General features: G+C 38.2%; 1 protein-coding gene across 3 annotated transcripts in view; it reads right to left on the bottom strand.

The window, feature by feature from the left end:
* The window catches only part of LOC133658999 (ras-associated and pleckstrin homology domains-containing protein 1-like), a 142,660-nt gene that overhangs the window by 56,699 nt on the left and 62,002 nt on the right, over window positions 1-23,959 (bottom strand). For all 3 annotated transcript variants that reach the window (XM_062061587.1, XM_062061585.1, XM_062061588.1), the window contains exon 2: window positions 18,333-18,391. The gene's annotated coding sequence lies outside the window, so the exon portion shown is untranslated. The remainder of the gene's footprint in view (window positions 1-18,332; window positions 18,392-23,959) is intronic.

The following is a 23,959-nucleotide window of genomic DNA, read 5'->3' as shown; positions in this document are numbered from 1 at the left end:
GCTGGAAATGTTGTGAAATAACACCTCTCTGACGGAGCAATAATATCATCTTTACACGGACGACATTTTCAATAATCACAAGGAATTGGTGGATTCACGCACAATGCAACCAAGTCAAACGACACACAGCAAAATTAGCTTTAAAAACGTGTAAAATTCAGTTAACATATGTCAAGTGCCAAGTTAAATGTCCTTATGGGTAAACGGTTGCAAAATTAGCAACATGAGTTTGTTAAAATTAGCATGCTAACAGTTAGCATAGGCCATGTACCAAGTTATATCAGTCTAAAGTGTACAGCTGTGAAATGAGCTTAAAAAAAGTGTAAAAATTTAGTTAGCATATGTCAAGTACCAAGTTAAATGCCCTTATGGGTAAACGGTTGCAAAATTAACAAAATGAGTTAGCATGTTAATATTAGCATATCATCATGTTAAAATTAGTGTGCTAACAGTTAGCATAGGCCATGTACCAAGTTTTTGGAGTTTGAAGTGTACAGCTGCGAAATGAGCTTAAAAAAAGTGTAAAAATGTAGTTAGCATATGTCAAGTACCAAGTTAAATGCCCTTATGGGTAAACGGTTACAAAATTTGCAAAATGAGTTAGCATGTTAATGTCAGTATGCCATCATGTTAACATTAACGAGCTAACAGTTAGCATAGGCCAGTGGTTCTCAACCTTTTTTCAGTGATGTACCCCCTGTGAATTTTTTTTTAATTCAAGTACCCCCTAATCAGAGCAAGGCATTTTTGGTTGAAAAAAAGAGATAAAATACAGCACTATGTCATCAGTTTCTGATTTATTAAATTGTATAACAGTGCAAATATTGCTCATTTGTAGTGGACTTTCTTGAACTATTTGGAAAAAAAGATAGGTTTTTATTTATATTTATAAAGGATTTTTGAATTGCTTTTTTTAGAATATTTAAAAAAAATCTCACGTACCCCTTGGCATACCTTCAAGTACCCCCAGGGGTACGCGTACCCCCATTTGAGAACCACTGGCATAGGCCATGTACCAAGTTATATGAGTCTAAAGTGTACGGCTGCAAAATGAGCTTAAAAGGTGTAAAATTCAGTTAACATATGTCAAGTAGCAAGTTAAATGCCCTTATGGGTAAACGGTTGCAAAATTTGCAAAATGAGTTAGCATGTTAATATTAGCATATCATCATGTTAAAATTAGTGTGCTAACAGTTAGCATAGGCCATGTACCAAGTTTTTGGAGTTTGAAGTGTACAGCTGCGAAATTAGCTTAAAAAAAGTGTAAAAATTTAGTTAGCATATGTCAAGTAACCAGTTAAATGCCATTTGGAGTAAACGGTTGCAAAATTAGCAAAATGAGTTAGCATGTTAATGTTAGCATATCATCATGTTGAAATTAGCATGCTAGCAGTTAGCATAGGCCATGTACCAAGTTATATCAGTTTAAAGTGTACAGTTGCGAAATTAGCTTAAAAAAAGTGTAAAAACTTAGTTAGCATGTGTCAAGTAACAAGTTAAATGCCCCTATGCGTAAATGGTTACAAAATGTTCTAAATGAGTTAGCATGTTAATGTCAGTATGCCATCATGTTAACATTAGCGAGCTAATAGTTAGCATAGGCCATACCAAGTTATATGAGTCTAAAGTGTACGGCTGCAAAATGAGCTTAAAAAGGTGTAAAATTCAGTTAACATATGTCAAGTAGCAAGTTAAATGCCCTTATGGGTAAACGGTTGCAAAATTAGCAACATGAGTTGGCATGTTAATGTTAGCATATCATCATGTTAAAATTAGCATGCTAACAGTTAGCATAGGCCATGTACCAAGTTTTTGGAGTTTGAAGTGTACAGCTGCGAAATGAGCTTAAAAAAAGTGTAAAAATGTAGTTAGCATATGTCAAGTACCAAGTTAAATGCCCTTATGGGTAAACGGTTACAAAATTTGCAAAATGAGTTAGCATGTTAATGTCAGTATGCCATCATGTTAACATTAACGAGCTAACAGTTAGCATAGGCCAGTGGTTCTCAACCTTTTTTCAGTGATGTACCCCCTGTGAATTTTTTTAAAATTCAAGTACCCCCTAATCAGAGCAAGGCATTTTTGGTTGAAAAAAAGAGATAAAGAAGTAAAATACAGCACTATGTCATCAGTTTCTGATTTATTAAATTGTATAACAGTGCAAATATTGCTCATTTGTAGTGGACTTTCTTGAACTATTTGGAAAAAAAGAAAGGTTTTTATTTATATTTATAAAGGATTTTTGAATTGCTTTTTTTAGAATATTTAAAAAAAATCTCACGTACCCCTTGCCATACCTTCAAGTACCCCCAGGGGTACGCGTACCCCCATTTGAGAACCACTGGCATAGGCCATGTACCAAGTTATATGAGTCTAAAGTGTACGGCTGCAAAATGAGCTTAAAAGGTGTAAAATTCAGTTAACATATGTCAAGTAGCAAGTTAAATGCCCTTATGGGTTAACGGTTGCAAAATTTGCAAAATGAGTTAGCATGTTAATATTAGCATATCATCATGTTAAAATTAGTGTGCTAACAGTTAGCATAGGCCATGTACCAAGTTTTTGGAGTTTGAAGTGTACAGCTGCGAAATTAGCTTAAAAAAAGTGTAAAAATTTAGTTAGCATATATCAAGTAACCAGTTAAATGCCATTTGGAGTAAACGGTTGCAAAATTAGCAAAATGAGTTAGCATGTTAATGTTAGCATATCATCATGTTGAAATTAGAATGCTAGCAGTTAGCATAGGCCATGTACCAAGTTATATCAGTTTAAAGTGTACAGTTGCGAAATTAGCTTTAAAAAAGTGTAAAAACTTAGTTAGCATGTGTCAAGTAACAAGTTAAATGCCCCTATGCGTAAATGGTTACAAAATGTTCTAAATGAGTTAGCATGTTAATGTCAGTATGCCATCATGTTAACATTAGCGAGCTAATAGTTAGCATAGGCCATACCAAGTTATATGAGTCTAAAGTGTACGGCTGCAAAATGAGCTTAAAAAGGTGTAAAATTCAGTTAACATATGTCAAGTAGCAAGTTAAATGCCCTTATGGGTAAACGGTTGCAAAATTAGCAAAATGAGTTGGCATGTTAATGTTAGCATATCATCATGTTAAAATTAGCATGCTAACAGTTAGCATAGGCCATGTACCAAGTTTTTGGAGTTTGAAGTGTACAGCTGCGAAATTAGCTTAAAAAAAGTGTAAAAATTTAGTTAGCATATATCAAGTAACCAGTTAAATGCCATTTGGAGTAAACGGTTGCAAAATTAGCAAAATGAGTTAGCATGTTAATGTTAGCATATCATCATGTTGAAATTAGAATGCTAGCAGTTAGCATAGGCCATGTACCAAGTTATATCAGTTTAAAGTGTACAGTTGCGAAATTAGCTTTAAAAAAGTGTAAAAACTTAGTTAGCATGTGTCAAGTAACAAGTTAAATGCCCCTATGCGTAAATGGTTACAAAATGTTCTAAATGAGTTAGCATGTTAATGTCAGTATGCCATCATGTTAACATTAGCGAGCTAATAGTTAGCATAGGCCATACCAAGTTATATGAGTCTAAAGTGTACGGCTGCAAAATGAGCTTAAAAAGGTGTAAAATTCAGTTAACATATGTCAAGTAGCAAGTTAAATGCCCTTATGGGTAAACGGTTGCAAAATTAGCAAAATGAGTTGGCATGTTAATGTTAGCATATCATCATGTTAAAATTAGCATGCTAACAGTTAGCATAGGCCATGTACCAAGTTTTTGGAGTTTGAAGTGTACAGCTGCGAAATTAGCTTAAAAAAAGTGTAAAAATGTAGTTAGCATATGTCAAGTAACAAGTTAAATGCCCTTTGGGGTAAACGGTTGCAAAATTTGCTAAATTAGTTAGCATGTTAATGTTAGAATATCATCATGTTAACATTAGCGTGCTAACAGTTAGCATAGGCCATGTATCAAGTTATATCAGTTTAAAGTGTACAGCTGCGAAATGAGCTTAAAAAAAGTGTAAAAATTGAGTTAGCATATGTCAAGTAACAAGTTAAATGCCATTTGGAGTAAACGGTGGGGGGGCGGGGGTGGGGGGGGGGTTACAGTTTGTCCCTTATAATGTTGACAAAATAATAGAATGATAAATGACACAATATGTTACTGCATACGTCAGCAGACTAATTAGGAGCCTTTGTTTCTTTACTTACTACTAAAAGACAAGTTGTCTTGTAAGTTCACTATTTTATTTAAGGACTAAATTGCAATAAGAAACATATGTTTAATGTACCATAAGAGTTTTTGTTAAAATAAAGACATTAATGACATTTTTTTGTGGTCCTCTTTATTTAGAAAAGTATCAAAAAGTATTAAAACACATTTTGATACTAGGTAGCGCTGTTATTAAAGTGACGTCACTTGAGGAGCGTCCAACATTGAAACATGCTTTTATTGAAGACCACATTCTGATGTTTACGGATTCCTTTCATTTTGCTCTGGATGTCAATTATGGCCTCGCTCCACAAGTCCCGCCTAAAAATACGAGGCGGCCTCATAGCTCTGTGGGAACGCAGCGCGGTGGAGGAACGCTGAAGTGGCTTTAAAAAAGGTTTCCGCTCAAGGCGTATGTGCAAGTGGTCCTCGTGGTCCCGATGCTGGTTCTGCTTGTTGATGCTTCCAAGCGGAGAGAGCGGAATCGCGAGAAACACGTCCAAGTTATACAAGTTTAAAGTGCACGGCTGCGAAATGATCTAAAAAAAGTGTAAAATTCAGTTAGCATATGTCAAGTACCAATATATATGCTATTTGGGGTAAACGGTTGCAAAATTTAAAAAATAAGCTAGCATGTTAATGTTAACATACTAACTTTAGCCTGCTAACAGTTAGCATAGGTCATGTATCATATCTAATATCTAAAGTGTATGGCGACAAAGTGTAAAATTCAGTTAGCATATGTCAAGTAACAATTTATATGCTATTTGGGATAAACGGTTGCAAAATTAAAAAAATAAGCTAGCATGTTAATGTTAACATACTAACTTTAGCCTGCTAACAGTTAGCATAGGTCATGTACCATATCTAGTACTATCTATCTATCTAATATCTAAGCTAAGGTGTATGGCGACATAATTAGCAAAAAAAAGTGTAAAATTCAGTTAGCATATGTCAAGTACCAATTTATAAGCTATTTGGGGTAAACGGTTGCAAAATTAAAAGAATAAGACTTTTTCCAAGATGGCGGCGCTTCAAGGCAGCGGCTTCTTGCGAGCGCTCCTGGAAGTGTAGACCGATTTGGCCAAAATACCCCTCAATTCAGTCAATTTCAAGGCTGGCTCACAGCGTGTTCACTCCGTGATCACTTACGACCGACTTACGATTCTGGATGTGGAGAGATCGGGCCATTTTGCGCTGAAAGATGCGTGTACGGTGGACCTACTCGCTAGCTTGGGAATTCTTCGCGAGCTACATCCAGCAGTGGCCTTTGAAGCAGCGGCCGGCCAGCCGAGACCGTCAACGAAAGAGACGTAAGCGATGCGCTCGGAAGCAGAAGCGGGGGTGTCGGGCGGGGCTAACAACAAAGCTAAATGCGTTGTTGTTAGCGGGGCTAACGAAAAAGCTAAATGCTAATCCACAAAGAAGCGCTAATAAGGAGTCTGTTAAGATAGAACTAGCCAGCGCCAGGCTGGATAATCCCTGCACACATAGCAATTCTCTTAGAATAATATACAACTCACATAATGTTTTTTCTGCGTCAGAGGTGGACATGCATTTTACTGAGGTGGCAAACAATCTAAAAATTCCTGTCATATCAATTCCTAGATATGGTCGAAATTATTTAAAGTGCACTACGCATAATAAACGTAACATTATTAATATTGCTACTACGGATACTTTCAACAAAAACTCCTCAAAACAGCCCACTACCTATAATATGGGCTTTTTAAACATAAGGTCATTGTCTTCCAAAACGTTATTAGTTAATGAAGTCATCAGAGACAACAATCTTGATGTCGTTGGTCTAGCCGAGACCTGGCTCAAACCAGACGAATTTTTTGCGCTGGGTGAGGCGTCTCCTCCTGGCTATACGGGAACGCATATTGCCCGTCCCATTAAAAGTAGTGGGAGTGTTGCACTAATATACAACAAAAACTTCAGCCTTACCTCGGACCTAAATAATAAATATAACTCGTTTGAGGTGCTTAATGTGAAGTTTGTCACACCGCTGCCTCTGCACCTGGCTGTCATCTACTGCCCCCCAGGGCCCTATTCGGACTTTATCAATGAATTTTCAGAGTTCGTTGCTGATCTAGTGACGCACGCCGACAATATAATCATAATGGGAGACTTTAACATCCATATGAATACCCCATCGGACCCTCCATGTGTGGCGCTCCAGACTATAATTGATAGCTGTGGTCTTACACAAATAATAAATGAACCCACGCATCGCAACGGTAATACGATAGATCTAGTGCTTGTCAGGGGTGTCACCACCTCTAAAGTTACGATACTCCCATACACTAAAGTAATGTCCGATCATTACCTTATAAAATTCGAAGTTCTGACTCATTGTCAACAAACTAATAATAATAATAAAAACTACTATAGCAGCCGCAACATTAATGCTGCCACAACGACGACTCTTACTGACCTACTGCCTTCGGTAATGGCACCATTCCCAAATTATGTGGGCTCTATTGATAACCTCACTAACAGCTTTAACGACGCCCTGCGCGACACCATTGATAGTGTAGCACCGCTAAAGCTAAAAAGGGCCCCTAAAAGGCGTACCCCATGGTTTACAGAAGAAACTAAAGCCCAGAAATTATTATGTAGAAAGCTGGAACGCAAATGGCGTGCGACTAAACTTGAGGTTTTCCATCAAGCATGGAGTGATAGTTTAATAACTTATAAACGCATGCTTACCTCAGCTAAAGCTAAATATTACTCAAATCTCATCCACCTCAACAAAAATGATCCTAAATTTTTGTTTAGTACAGTAGCATCGCTAACCCAACAAGGGACTCCTCCCAGTAGCTCCACCCACTCAGCAGATGACTTCATGAATTTCTTTAATAAGAAAATTGAAGTCATTAGAAAAGAGATTAAAGACAATGCATCTCAGCTACAACTGGGTTCTATTAACACGAATACGACTGTATATACGACGGACACTGCCCTCCAAAATAGTTTCTCTCTCTTTGATGAAATAACATTGGAGGAATTGTTAAAATGTGTAAATGGGACAAAACAAACAACATGTTTACTTGACCCAATTCCTGGGAAACTTATCAAGGAGCTTTTTGTATTATTAGGTCCATCAGTGTTAAATATTATAAACTTATCACTTTCCTCTGGTACTGTTCCCCTAGCATTCAAAAAAGCGGTTATTTATCCTCTACTCAAAAGACCTAACCTCGATCCTGACCTCATGGTAAACTACCGGCCGGTGTCCCACCTTCCGTTTATCTCGAAAATTCTCGAAAAAATTGTCGCACAGCAGCTAAATGAACACTTAGCGTCTAACAATCTCTGTGAACCTTTTCAATCCGGTTTCAGGGCAAATCATTCTACGGAGACAGCCCTCGCAAAAATGACTAATGATCTATTGCTAACGATGGATTCTGATGCGTCATCTATGTTGCTGCTTCTTGATCTTAGCGCCACTTTCGACACTGTTGATCATAATATTTTATTAGAGCGTATCAAAACGCGTATTGGGATGACAGACTTAGCCTTGTCTTGGTTTAACTCTTATCTTACTGACAGGATGCAGTGTGTCTCCCATAACAATGTGACCTCGGACTATGTTAAGGTAACGTGCGGAGTTCCCCAGGGTTCGGTTCTTGGCCCTGCACTCTTTAGTATTTACATGCTGCCGCTAGGTGACATCATACGCAAATACGGTGTTAGCTTTCACTGTTATGCGGATGACACCCAACTCTACATGCCCCTAAAGTTGACCAACACGCCGGATTGTAGTCAGCTGGAGGCGTGTCTTAATGAAATTAAACAATGGATGTCCGCTAACTTTTTGCAACTCAACGCTAAGAAAACGGAAATGCTGATTATCGGTCCTGCTCAACACCGACATCTATTTAATAATACCACATTAACATTTGACAACCAAACAATTAAACAAGGCGACTCTGTAAAGAATCTGGGTATTATATTCGACCCAACTCTCTCGTTTGAGTCACACATTAAGAGTGTTACTAAAACGGCCTTCTTTCATCTCCGTAATATCGCTAAAATTCGTTCCATTTTGTCCACTAGCGACGCTGAGATCATTATTCATGCGTTCGTTACATCTCGTCTCGATTACTGTAACGTTTTATTTTCGGGCCTCCCTATGTCTAGCATTAAAAGATTACAGTTGGTACAAAATGCGGCTGCTAGACTTTTGACAAAAACAAGAAAGTTTGATCATATTACGCCTATACTGGCTCACTTGCACTGGCTTCCTGTGCACCTAAGATGCGACTTTAAGGTTTTACTACTTACGTATAAAATACTACACGGTCAAGCTCCTGCCTATCTTGCCGATTGTCTTGTACCATATGTCCCGGCAAGAAATCTGTGTTCAAAGAACTCCGGCTTATTAGTGATTCCCAGAGCCCAAAAAAAGTCTGCGGGCTATAGAGCGTTTTCTATTCGGGCTCCAATATTATGGAATGCCCTCCCGGTAAAAGTTAGAGATGCTACCTCAGTAGAAGCATTTAAGTCTCATCTTAAAACTCATTTGTATACTCTAGCCTTTAAATAGACTCCCTTTTTATACCAGTTGATCTGCCGTTTCTTTTCTTTTCTTTTCTACTCTGCTCCGGGGTGGACCGCTAGCCTGTTCATCGGATGGGGACATCTCTACGCTGCTGACCCGTCTCCACTCGGGATGGTTCCTGCTGGCCCCACCATGGACTGGACTTTCGCTGATGTGTTGGACTTTCACAATATTATGTCAGACCCACTCGACATCCATTGCTTTCAGTCTCCCCTAGAGGGGGGGGGGGGTTACCCACATATGCGGTCCTCTCCAAGGTTTCTCATAGTCATTCACATTGACGTCCCACTGGGGTGAGTTTTCCTTGCCCGTATGTGGGCTCTGTACCGAGGATGTCGTTGTGGCTTGTACAGCCCTTTGAGACACTTGTGATTTAGGGCTATATAAATAAATATTGATTGATTGATTGATTGAAGATAGTATGCTAATGTTAGTGTACTAACTTTAGCCTGCTAACAGTTAGCATAGGTCATGTACCATATCTCATATCTAAGGTGTATGGCGATATAATCAGCAAAAAAAAGTGTAAAATTCAGTTAGCATATGTCAAGTAACAATTTATATGCTATTTGGGGTAAACGGTTGCAAAATTTAAAAAATAAGCTAGTATGTTAATGTTAGTGTACTAACTTTAGCCTGCTAACAGTTGGCACAGGTCATGTACCATATCTCATATCTAAGGTGTAGGGCGAACCGTGGAGGGTCTTTGCTTTGTTGTGCCCTAAAAAGTGTTAACCCTAAGTATTGTACTTATTGATTGTAACGTGCCGCCATGTAAATTTGCTAATGCTAATCAGTCAATGTATATTAGTATCAAGCTAGCGCATTACTTACATTGGAGCATTTTTTTAGTCAATTACTGTGTTGGCACTGAAAAATGCAACATTGCCGAGAGGCGGTTTGGTTGGGGCCGCTCTTTGTGCTGCTAGAGTGATAGCCAAGTGCCTCAAGCGCAACCCTGGTATGGTAACAAGACAAGAAACGCGGGATTTGGTTGGTGCCAAAAGAGCACCGGATTAGATTTGTCGCCAGTAATTTTTTTTAGCATAAACAGAAGTTAAATGGAAATATAATCAGGGCAACTAAGACGACATCATAGTGATGGGTAAAGGAGGCCGTGTGAGTGTTTGGAACATGCACTAACTGTACTGACACTCCACTGATACTGTGTTGGTGTTTCATAATGGCCGTCATCACATTTGGTCTACAAATATAGGAATCCATTAAAAAAATAATAATTTGTGTAGAAAGAAATATGAAATGTGCAACTCTTTAGAAAAGGAGCCACTTGAGGGGAGGAAAAGGTCAAAGTCCAGTTTTATAGTTCTGGAAAAAACAATCAGTGCTTTGTAACTGAAACATGACTTCACACACCACTACTTCAAAAGGCATCAAGGGCAATTCTCAGGACAGTGGAAGAGGACTGAGTCCAGTAGTCTAGGACAAGAACTTTGTTGATGTATTTTTGGGGGGATTTTCACTCGTAAAATGTGTACCAAAAAATCATTTAAAAATGTGATTATTTTTTTTGTAATTACTTTTTTATTAAATTAAGTAAATCTATTCGTCAAGGTTTGTGAGGACTCTTTGGGGAAAAATAAAAAAAAAGGAAAAGGAAAATTGAGGGAAACAAAGTTAAATTGAGGGGGAAAACATTTGGAAATTTGAGGGGAAAAAATAGGAAAATTGAGGGGAAAATTAAGAGGAAAAATAGGAAAATTGAGGGGAAAGAGGAACATTGGGAGAAAAAGGGGCAAATTGGGAGAAAGAGGAAAAATGAGGGGAAAAAGAGGAAAATTGGGAGAAAAAGAGGAAAATTGAAGGGAAAAAATAAGAACATTGAGGGGGAAAAAGAGGAAATTTGGGGAAAAAAGAGGAAAATTGGGGGAAAAAGAGGAAAATTGGGGAAAAAAAGAGAAAAATTGGGGGAAAAAAAGAGGAAAATTGGGAAAAATAAGGAAAATTGAGGGGAAAATATAGGAAAATTTAGGGGAAAAAGAGAAAAAAATTGAGGAAAAAAGATAAAAATTGGTAGAAAAAGAGGAAAATTGAGGGGAAAAAAGAGGAAAATTGAGGGGGGAAAGAAAAATGTAGGAAAAAGAGGAAAATTGGTAGAAAAAGAGGAACATTTAGGGGAAAAAGAGAAACATTTAGGAAAAAAGAGGAAAATTGGTAGAAAAACACAAAAATTGAGGGGGAAAGAGATGAAAATTGAGGGTGGAAAAAAAAATGTAGGAAAAAAGAGGGAAATTGGTAGAAAAAAGAGGAAAATTGAGGGGAAAAAAAGAAAAATTGAGGGGGGAAAAGAGGAAATTTAGGGAACAAAGAGGAAATTTGAGGAAAATTGGGGGAAAAAATAGGAAAATTGGGGAAAAAAGAGGAACATTGGGGAGAAATAGGTAAATTGAAGGGAAAAAAAGTAAATTGAGGGGAAAAAAAAAGGAAAATTGGGGGAATAATAAGAGGAAAATTGGGGGAAAAAAGAGGAAAATTGGGGAAAAATTAGGGCTTCCGGAGAGTCAGTCATAAAAACGGTAAAAACAAGTCATATAATATACTTTTTTTTTTTCAACACTTAAATCTCTAGATCAACTTCAGGTTTGTCGATACAAAGTAATTTATTTCATTTTCATGTTATAAAATAACTGTTTTTTTAATGGCAAAAACACAAAATATTCAATATTTTATGCCTCAAAAAATTTAAATTCAAATTTTCTTTGTGAAATAATTGGAGACTTAAATAGGTCAATAATTTATAACATTGATTTTGATGTATTATTTTTTTAAGCAATGACAGTTTAAAGGCCTACTGAAATGATTTTTTTTTATTTAAACGGGAATAGCAGATCCATTCTATGTGTCATACTTGATCATTTCGTGATATTGCCATATTTTTGCTGAAAGTATTTAATAGAGAAAATCGACGATAAAGTTCGCAACTTTTGCTCGCTGATAAAAAAAAGCCTTGCCTGTACCGGAAGTAGCGTGACGTCACAGGAGCTAGTATTCCTCACAATTCCCCGTTGTTTACAATGGAGCGAGAGAGATTCGGACCGAGAAAGTGATGATTACCCCATTAATTTGAGCGAGGATGAAAGATTCATAGATGAGGAACGTTACAGTGAAGGACTTGAGAGACAGTGATGGACGTATCTTTTTTCGCTCTGACCGTAACTTAGGTACAAGCTGGCTCATTGGATTCCACACTCTCCTTTTTTTATTGTGGATCACGGATTTGTATTTTAAACCACCTCGGATACTATATCCTCTTGAAAATGAGAGTCGAGAACGCAAAATGGACATTCAGTGCCTTTTATCTCCACGACAATACATCGGCGAAATTCTTTAGCTACGAGCTAACGTGATAGCATCGTGCTTTAACTGCATATAGAAACAAAAAAATAAAGGATAGAAGGAAGGATAGATAGAAAATCAACAATACTATTAAACCGTGGACATGTAAATACACGGTTAATGCTTTCCAGGCTGGCGAAGGTTAACAATGCTGTGCTAACGACGCCATTGAAGCTAACTTAGCAACTTAGCAACGGGACCTCACAGAGCTATGCTAAAAACATTAGCTCTCCACCTACGCCAGCCAGCCCTCATCTACTCATCAACACCCGTGCTCACCTGCGTTCCAGCGATCGGCAGAAGGACGAAGGACTTCACCCGATGCGTTTGGCGGCCCGGAGACGTAGGAAGTCAAGGTGAGGTCGGCGGCTAGCGCGGCTAGCGCTCCAACAAAGTCCTCCTGGTTGTGTTGCTGTAGTCCGCTGCTAATACACCGATCCCACCTACAACTGTCTTCTTTGCAGCCTTCATTGTTCATTAAACAAATTGCAAAAGATGTCCAAAATACTGTGGAATTATGAAATGAAAACAGAGCTTTTTGTATAGGATTCTACGGGTACCATAACTTCCGTTACTCTGACTTCGTCACGCGCATACGTCATCATACCGCGACGTTTCAGCCGGATATTTCCCGGGAAGTTTTAAAAGTCACTTTATAAGTTAACCCGGCCGTATTGGCATGTGTTGCAATGTTAAGATTTCATCATTGATATATAAACTATCAGACTGCGTGGTCGGTAGTAGTAGGTTTCAGTAGGCCTTTAAAACAATCCCACAAAAATTATTTGAGGATCCAAAAGGGCCCCACTCATAAAAGTGTTAAAAATGAGTAATAATTTTATTTAAATTTTTTTACTTTCAAAGCTTAAATCTCTAGATCAACTTCAGATCTATTTGTCGATTACATGTTTTTATTGTTTTTTTATGCTTGTTTGTTTTATGCCTTTTTTGTCAAATAAAACTTTGTTTTTAATATGGTAAACACACAAAATGTGCAATATTTACCCCAAAACAAAATTCAAAGTGTAATATGTGATGTTAAGTAATTGCAGCCTTGAATAGGTCAATAAGTCATAACATCAATTTTAATTCATTATTATTTTTTGAGCAATGACATTTTTGAATAAAAAATATTAATATTACTATTAAACTCAACATTGCAACTATTTATCATTACATTTAACCTGTTCATTCTTTTATTCCACTTTTTTTTAAATAGCATTTCTGAAATGTGTCGCGGGCCATTAAAAATGAGCAGCAAATGGCCCCCGGGCCACACTTTGGACACCACTGCTCTACAACTCTTTGTACCTAACAGTGTTCGGATTGTAAACAACAAGTATGCTAGCTAGACGATGCTAACTAGCTAGTTGTTTCAGTGCTTCTGATCGTCTCCCCGTCCTGCAACTCCGTGCGGCGTTTAGGCAAGAGGAAGGGCGAGTGCGGCGAATGTCAGCAATTTTTGTTTAGATTTGAATATTTAATCAAAAAACCTGGAAGTGATATTTTGACGCGAAAATGAGTGTTTAAAAATCACGGGAATTTCCCAAGCCTGCACTTTAATCAATTAATCTTTGGGACAGATTAAACAATTCAAGAAGTAATCGTTTGTAGCAGCCCTAAATAGAATCTCAGTTGTCAATCCTTCCTGCTCCGTTCTCTTATTCTCTGGCAGAGCAGCAGCCCGGGTTTCATCCGGCAACACAACACACTTTCCCTGACGATGCAACACTGCACCTCTCACACGGTGGCCTTCCTTTGAATCCAGCTCCTCTACTGCAGGCAGGACACACCCTTCTAACCTCAAACAAGCACTCTGCGTACATATATTTATATACACGCCATGTACTTTCAAGTGTACGCGCACCCACTGGATGCATTTACAGTTCGTCCACAAACTCACTTCTGCAGGATGACTGGAATGAAATATGACATAAGAATAATTAGCGGTAATACTCTAATTAATTGCCCTGTTTAAGTAGGCACAGATATGTACTGTTTGTAGTCACATTGGCATTAACAGCTGTTGCTGTAGGCAACCTCCTGAAGTAAAAAAAAAGAACTATCAATAGCTATAATTATGTTGATTTAGTTAGATTTTTAACTAGTTTCTTTTTACTTCTTTAGACAGCAAACTGGTTAAAGCTGAATAAACAGCACCTGGTTTGCCTGACCATTTACTTTTTTTTAATATATATTTTGAGAAAAGTGTATCGAAGTGTGAACAGCATCCCTGAATACAATCTCAAATGTATTTCAAAGTAAAATGTGCTATTTTATCTATCTGATTGGCTGGTAGCGTCACGTGGGGCTCTGCACCGGCTGGAAGTGCTGTGCCTTCATGTTGCCCAGGAGATAAAGTGAACGTTGGCATTCACTCACAAGCAGTGTTTGGGAAATTACTTTTAAGTAGAGATGTCCGATATTATCGGCCGATAAATGCTTTAAAACGTAATATCGGAAATTATCGGTATCGGTTTCAAAAAGTAATATTTATGACTTTTTAAAACGCCGCTGTGTACACGGACAGAGTCCCAATTAACCTTAAAGGCACTGCCTTTGCGTGCCGGCCCAGTCACATAATATCGACGGCTTTTCACACACACAAGTGAATGCAAGGCATACTTGGTCAACAGCCATACAGGTCACACTGAGGGTAGCCGTATAAACAGCTTTAACACTGTTACAAATATGCGCCACACTGTGAACCCACACCAAACAAGAATGACAAACACATTTTGGGAGAACATCCGCACCGTAACACAACAGATTTGGCCCCCGGGCCTTGAGTTTGACACGGGTGTGCTTAAGGCTCTTTGGCTGTTGGCTGGTGAGTCAGCCAAGCACGCTGCAGTCGTATGACGCACTTCTATGATATTAATACGAGTCCTGGGTCTTGCTTTCATCAGCTGATGTCTCAACTGTTGTTTGTGAATAAATTAATATGATCAAAATAGTATCAATCTCTCTGATATTCCCGAGCCATTTTGAGAGATAATGAGGAAGCCAGTCACGTGATGCGTGACGTAGAGGAGGAACCACAGATCCCTTCACCATCAACAACAATGCTAATCAAGCAGACTTTGTGAGAGACGACGACGATTACTTTGGGAACAATTATGATCCAGTATCTTATATTTCTGAACCTGAACACAAAGAGGATGAATACGTTTTTACAAGCCGAGTGCTAAACGGATGTAGCTTGATTGTGACACTATAGCATTAGCAGCATTGCTATGTGCTAAACATACAAACTAACCATAACAATTACTGTAATATTTCTACTCTCGCTGGGATCCCGACCGACAGGACGCTTGCATAATCCCGTTTAGATGAAGAATCAATCACATTTATCACAAAGGGTTAAAAGTAAGGTGCCTCAACAAGCATCTTGTTTGCCATCTCGGGGGTTGTGAAAGTGGACCAGCCGGTTGTTTCATGGCCACATTTGTCTACTAGCAGGTGAGAGATGCATGAATTATAACGTAGAATTTACTTTTAGCAAGTTTGAGGGGGTTAGTGCATGTGCCTCACAATACGAAGGTCCTGGGTTTGGTCCTGTGCTCGGGATCTTTCTGTGTGGAGTTTGCATATTCCCCCGTGACTGCGTGGGTTCCCTCCGTCTTCCTCCCACTTCCAAAGACATGCACCTGGGGATAGGTTGATTGGCAACACTAAATTGGCCCTAGGGCAGGCCTGCGCAATTATTTTACTCGGGAGGCCAGATTTAGATAAAAAAGTGTGTCTGGGGGCCAGTACATCTATTTTTAGGAACACTAATACAAAACCTCACAATAATGATTGAAAGCTAAAAACATTGTGACAGATCGCCTTAAAAAACGGAATGGAATTAGAATTTTTTTTAACTGAATGAGACACCCAGAATGTACATGAAAATTAAAGAATGTGGGATTTACAATATTAACTATGAGTGATAAAACACTGAATATTGACAACATATTTTACAATCAACCAAAACGCAACCAAAATGCAACAAACATAGTGAAAAAACCCCACCTACAATCTGAGATACCTCATAGTGACCATAGTAAGTAATTACATGACCATAGTAACTAATTAGATGACCATAGTAACTAGTATATGATGCAGATTCCAAGCATTGAAAGACTTAGTATAGTTGAAGACTTACGGTCATTAGAAAACATGACTGCACATCATAATGGCAGTTACACTTTCCATCTTAACATCTAAAACAATTATTTGGGAATGTACGGCGGGCCAGATTGAAAAGCTCAACATGTGGCCCCCGGGCCTTAATTTGCCCAGGTCTGCCCTAGGGTGTGAATGTGAGTGTGAATGTTGTCTGTCTACACTGCAAAAACTAAAATCTAAGTAAGATTAAATATCTCAAATAAGGGTGATATTTGCTTATTTTCTGTCTGATAAGATAATTCTTCTCACTAAGCAGATTTTATGTGTTTTACTTGTTTTAAGGGTTTTGGTCCTAAATGATCTCAGTAAGATATTACAGCTTGTCGCTGAGATTTGATGACCTATATTGAGTAAAACATGCTTGAAACTAGAATATCTACTGTTGCAAAGCTGTGTCATCAACACTCACAAGTATAAAACAGCTTTTTCAAAGTAATAATTTCTTACTTCAAGCATGAAAAAAAAAATCATGATTTTGACACAATTGTGTCTCATAATTAAAACAGCTGACAGCCAAATGGACTTTGCTGTTTTATTTTTAATGAAACAATAGAAAATACATACTCATATAGCACAGCATTTAACATGTGACATTTCAAACTATTTTGAACAAAAATAGTTCACGCACATTTAGATAAATTCTTCAAAATTACAATAAAAAAAAAATTTGGCCGGGGGCCGGGCTGTATATATCAAAGTCAAAGTCAAAGTCAGCTTTATTGTCAAACAACTGTTTGTACAGGACATACAGGTGGACGAAATTACGTTCCTCTCACAACCACGGTGTCTATAAATATAAAGTGTAAAAGAAGAATAAAAAAGACAACAATTTAAACAGTCGCATGAGGGGGGGGAAAAATATACAGGGGAAGAAGATATATATGCGTACTAATTGACTGAAAGAGCACGCACTTGGCGCAATGATGTCATGTTGTCGATGGAAAAATGCATCTTTAGACCATATGATTTGCCTGAGCGGCTGGTAGACCCCGAGAGTAACAAGTGGTTGCCTTGTTGCCTTTCCATTAAGAAAAATAAACTAGTTTTTAATGTAAGTTTGCTGGTTTCAAGAAATGTAATGCCGAGCGCATATCATTATGTCAAGATAATGGCACTAGCATTTACTTAACTTAAGAATATTTTTCAACATATTGAGCAAAAAGGTCTAATTTTTTTTTTCTACCAAGAAAAAGTGCACTTGTTATTAGTGAGAATATTCTTATTTTAAGGTATTTTTGGGTTCATTGAGGTTAGCTAATTTTGGAAAGTCTTGACAAGCCTAATTTGCTTGTTCTATTGGCAGATAATTTTGCTTAGTTCAAATATAATATGCCTAATTTTAATTTTAATTTTTTCTTGTTTTTGAACACTGACTTTTTGCAGTGTATCTGTGTTGGCCCTGCGATGAGTTGGCGACTTGTCCAGGGTGTACCCCGCCTTCCGTCCGAATGCAGCTGAGAGAGGCTCCAGCACCCCCCGCCACCCCGAAAGGGACAAGTGGTAGGAAATGGATGGAAGTTTGAGACCAAGCAGAAGTTAGTGTGTCAACAATAGTGTGAGCTCACTGCTATCAACGGGCAGCTAAAATAGTCTGTCTGCGTTAGCGCTTGTAAAAACAATATCACTCACATTTGGTTAATTTCCAAGTCACGACATGTAAATGGAGTATTGTTAGTGCTTTTTGGATGTTTTTAGAGATTATAATGAGGGGACCCTCCACCTGTTGACTCAATTAATAGCTATTTATTTACCAGTTTGAATGCTTAAAAAAGCCAAGTGTGTGTGTTCTTGTTTTACATAAGGATTGACGCACTATTAACGCACTTCCATGATATTAATACGAGTCCTGGGTCACACTTTCATCAGCTGATGTCTCAACTGACTCCTTCTTGCAGTCAGATGTCACTCGTGGCTGCTCTGCGCGGCGCATCCGTCCTACATAAACGTGCACGTGGTTCCTGCGCGCTGCGCTCTCTACCCCGAGGGGAAAGGGCTGGCCGGCGAGGCAAAAAAAAAAAAAAACCCAACGCTTTAAGAAGAAAGCCACGTTACCTTTGGTGTGTGCGTGACTCAGGCCAGCTCCTGCAGCAGCTCGGCACGATCCAATCAGCCTGCAGACACACAAATTGTCCAAAATGATTTGTGTTCAAAAGGACAACAACAAAAAAAAAGACGAGGTTTGTTGTTTTCAAGTGAAAGTGTAGCCACACCTCCACTAGCAGCTGGAAAATGTACGGCGAATGTAATGGCGAGTAAAAAAACAAAACAGAAAAAGTAAAATAATATTTCTTCCGTCACTTTTTTATGGTCACATTGGGACTCGATTCGGGTACCAATTTTGGGTACTTAAGTGTTTTAAAGGCCTACTGAAACCCACTACTACCGACCACGCAGTCTGATAGTTTACATATCAATGATGAAATCTTAACATTGCAACACATGCCAATACGGCCGGGTTAACTTATAAAGTGCAATTTTAAATTTCCCGCGAAACTTCCGGGTTGAAAACGTCTATGTATGATGACGTATGCGCGTGACGTCAATCGTTGAAACGGAAGTATTCGGACACATTGTATCCAATACAAAAAGCTCTGTTTTCATCGCAAAATTCCACAGTATTCTGGACATCTGTGTTGGTGAATCTTTTGCAATTTGTTTAATGAACAATGAAGACTGCAAAGAAGAAAGCTGTAGGTGGGATCGGTGTATTAGCGGCTGGCTGCAGCAACACCACCAGGAGGACTTTGACTTGGATAGCAGATGCGCTATCCGACGCTAGCCGCCGACCGCATCGATGATTGGGTGAAGTCCTTCGTCGCTCCGTCGATCGCTGGAACGCAGGTGAGCACGGGTGTTGATGAGCAGATGAGGGCTGGCTGGCGTAGGTGGATAGCTAATGTTTTTAGCATAACTCTGTGAGGTCCCGTAGCTAAGTTAGCTTCAATGGCGTCGTTAGCAACAGTATTGTTAAGTTTCGCCAGGCTGGAAAGTATTAACCATGTATTTACATGTCCATGGTTTAATAGTATTGTTGATTTTCTGTCTATCCTTCCAGTCAGGGGTTTATTTATTTTGTTTCTATCTGCAGTTAAGCCCGATGCTATCACGTTAGCTCCGTAGCTAAAGTGCTTCGCCGATGTATTGTCGTGGAGATAAAAGTCACTGTGAATGTCCATTTCGCGTTCTCGACTCTCATTTTCAAGAGGATATAGTATCCGAGGTGGTTTAAAATACAAATCCGTGATCCACAATAGAAAAAGGAGAAAGTGTGGAATCCAATGAGCCCTTTTACCTAAGTTACGGTCAGAGCGAAAAAAGATACGTCCTGCACTACACTCTAGTCCTTCACTCTCACGTTCCTCATCCACAAATCTTTCATCCTCGCTCAAATTAATGGGGTAATCGTCGCTTTCTCTGTCCGAATCGCTCCGGCTGCTGGTGTAAACAATGGGGAAATGTGAGGAGCCTTTCAACCTGTGACATCACGCCACTTCCGGTATAGGCAAGGCTTTTTTTTATCAGAGACCAAAAGTTGCAAACTTTATCGTCGATGTTCTCTACTAAATCCTTTCAGCAAAAATATGGCAATATAGCGAAATGATCAAGTATGACACAGAATGGATCTGCTATCCCCATTTAAATAAAAACATTTAATTTCAGTAGGCCTTTAATAACTATTGTTTGGGGTAATAAATGACAACATTTTAAAATGAGCTAATTAAGTTGTTATATCTTATCTCGTTTGCAAGTATGACATGAAGTTAGGTGGCAGCTGTGTAGAGTTTACGATGTGTTGAGGACAGCCACTTTGGTCTTTGTTCTGTTGCGCCCTAAAAAGTGTTAACACTATAAGTATTGTACTTATTGAGTGTAACGTGCGTCTTAGTAGTAGTGTTCATCAACACATTCGGAGGAGTTGAAATCGCCATGTAAATTCGGTAACGCTCAAGCTAGCGCATTACTTACATTGTAGCAATAATTGGAGACTTAAATAGGTCAATAACTTCTAACATCAAAATCAATGACAGTTTAAAAAAAATCCCACAAAAATGATTGAGGATCCAAAAAGGCCCCACTAATAAAAGCGTTAAAAATCAGTAAAACATTTTTTTTTTTCCTTTTAAAGTTTACATCGCTACTTTAGATCTATCTATTCGTCATTTACATGTTTTTTATTGTTTTTTGATGTTTCTTTGTTTTATGCCCTTTTTGTCAAAAAACTAAAACGTAGTTTTTTTTATATGGTAAACACACAAAATGTGCAATATTTTCCCCAAAACATATTTCAAATTGTAATTTTTTATGTAAAGTAATTTCAGCTATAAATAGGTCAATAATTCATAACATTGATTTTAATTCATTCTTTTTTTAGAAATGACATTTTTAAATATTATTATTATTATAAATAAACAATGCAACTATTTATCATTATATTTAACCTGTTTGTTATTTTATTCCACTTTTCTTTTTTAAATAGTATTTTTTAAATGAGCTGCGGGCCGCAAATGGCGAGTAAGCAGGTGGCACTGGTGTGTGTTTCTGTATTGTGTGTGTGTGGCCTAAAAATAACCCACCAGCTCCGACATTTAAAGCGATTGTTGCATAGAAGCGCCTTTAATGCGGCGTCGTTACACAAACAAAGCAAATGTCAAAGGAGCGATGGAGGGTGCAGTCGCTGACTTGTGTCCACGCCTCTGACCCGTTGCTACTACAAACTCATGGCTACCATAATGTGTCCCAAAAACTGCATTAGGCCTTAATTATAGGGGTTCCCCATAATTAAAACCTTAATTATAATTATAGGGGTTCCCCATACTACGGTAGTTTACCCCACTTCCGATACCAATATTGCAGCCTTGACTGTTGGCCGATACTGATGTGATACGATACCAGCGCAAATGATACTATTTTGTAGATAGGGGTGTTGGAAATGAATACAAATGTTTGAGCAGAGTATACATACACTTTTTCCCTATGCTTTGCACCCCGCGGCTTATAAAACTGTGCGGTTAATTAATAGGTTTTTATTTGCTGATCGCCGTAGTGCAATTGTTTACATTTTTTGAACTAAGCAAAAACACTGAAAATATGTGTTCTTGTTTGTGCTATGGCATCATATTTTGGACAAATGTGCTCATTGCTGCAGCATACTTGCCAACACTCCCGAATTTTCCAGGGGACTCCCGAATTTCAGTGCCTCTCCCGAAAATCTCCCGGGACAACCATTCTCCCGAATTTCTCCCGATTTCCAGCCGGACTTGAGTGAAGACAGGCTGTCATCACGTCCACTTGGCCAACCAAAAAGTAACCACAGAACACTAAACCGTATAGTGTTCTGTGGTTACTTTTTGGTCGGCCAACGGTTTACGTTGTATTGCGCACCCTGACGGCAAGTGTGGGAGTCGGTTTTGAAGTATGAAGTAAAGAGACGTAACTTCGTCACCTCGCCTGGTTTTTGACTCCAACCCAGAATATTACACTGCCCATACCTACGCTCCTTCAAAGGCTGTGCTACTGGCTGCAACAGCATTGCACTTTCAAATACAACAATGAGTAGAGAGAAGTGTTATGTGTGTATATGTGTAAATAAATAAACACTGAAATTCAAGTATTTAATTTATTTATATGTATATATATAATAATAAAATACATACATATATATAGCTAGAATTCACTGAAAGTCATTTATTTTATTTATATACATATATATACATATATATATATGTATACATATATATATATATATATATATATATATGTATACATATATATGTGTATATATATATATATATGTATACATATATATATATATGTATACATATATATATATATATATACACATATATATGTATACATATATATATATATATATATATATATATATATATATATATATATATACATACATACATACACATACATACATACATATATGTGTATACATATATGTATATATATATATATGTATACATATATATATATATATATATATATATATATATATATATATATATATATATATATATATATATATATATATATATATATATATATATATATATATATATATGTATACATATGTATGTATGTATGTATATATATAAGAAATACTTGAATTTCAGTGAATTCTAGCTATAAATATACTCCTCCCCCTTAACCCCATCCCCCCCAAATCTCCCGAATTTGGAGGTCTCAAGGTTGGCAAGTATGTGCTGCAGTGTCCTTCCATTTAGTGCTAAAGAGCCCTTCAATCTTCGTTTGTTTACTTACTACTAAAAGACAAGTTGTATAGTTTGTTCACTAATTGATTTAAGGACTAAATTGCAATAAGAAACATATGTTGGATGTACCCTAAGATTTTTTGTTCAAATAAAGACAATGATATTTTTTGTGGTCCACTTTATTTAGAAAAGTATCGAAATACATTTTGGTACTGGTACCAAAATATTGGTATGGAGACAACTAGAGATGTCCGATAATATCGGACTGCCGATATTATCAGCCGATAAATGCTTTAAAATGTAATATCGGAAATTATCGGTATCGGTTTCAAAAAGAAAAAATGTATGACTTTTTAAAACGCCGCTGTACGAAGTGGTACACGGACGTAGGGAGAAGTACAGAGCGCCAATAAACCTTAAAGGCACTGCCTTTGTGTGCCGGCCCAGTCACATAATTTTTAAGGCTTTACACACACACAAGTGAATGCATGCATACTTGGTCAACAGCCATACAGGTCACACTGAGGGTGGGCGTATAAACAACTTTAACACTGTTACAAATATGTGCCACACTGTGAACCCACACCAAACAAGAATGACAAACACATTTCGGGAGAACATCCGCACCGTAACACAACATAAACACAACAGAACAAATACCCAGAACCCCTTGCAGCACTAACTCTTCCAGGACCCCCCCATCCACCCACCCCAACCTCCTCATGGTCTCTCAGGGAGAGCATGTCCCAAATTCCAAGCTGCTGTTTTGAGGCATGTTCCAAAAAAGAATGCACTTTGTGACTTCAATAATAAATATGGCAGTGCCATGTTGGCATTTTTTTCCATAACTTGAGTCGATTTATTTTGAAAAACCTTGTTACATTGTTTAATGCATCCAGCGGGGCATCACAACAAAATGAGGCATAATAATGTGTTAATTCCACGACTGTACACATCGGTATCGGTTGATATCGGAATCGGTAATTAAGAGTTGGACAATATCGGAATATCGGCAAAAAAGCCATTATCGGACATCTCTACTTCATATTGTTACATCCTTATGACTTCAGTTCTATGCTGGAAAATGCTGCTTGACTAGCATTTAGTCCAGGACTGAGTTGGTTAGTTTGCTGATGAAGACAACAGGAGCGTCTCCGCGTTTCCTTTCCGGATGTGCTCCCTCCGCCAGAACCTGCGAAGTACCCGCAAAGACTTTTCCGAGGCCTCCCGTAACCTCTCCACACACCTGTTTTTAGACTTAACTCACACCAATGAAGCAGGTTCCGGGTGACACGAGTCCAAGCAGCTGCCTCCAGCGTTAAGAAGCAATCTCCTCGGATTCCTAAACCTTCCTCCTGGATCCTCAACGGAATTCCCTTGCGAACGTTGGACCACCACCACCACCACCACCCCCACCACCCCCACTGCCTCAGGACTGGGCCGCAGCTTTTCAGATCA

The sequence above is a fragment of the Entelurus aequoreus genome, linkage group LG10 (genome assembly GCF_033978785.1).
Source record: "Entelurus aequoreus isolate RoL-2023_Sb linkage group LG10, RoL_Eaeq_v1.1, whole genome shotgun sequence".
Taxonomy (NCBI): domain Eukaryota; kingdom Metazoa; phylum Chordata; class Actinopteri; order Syngnathiformes; family Syngnathidae; genus Entelurus; species Entelurus aequoreus.
This window is presented reverse-complemented; position numbering and strand designations above follow the sequence as displayed.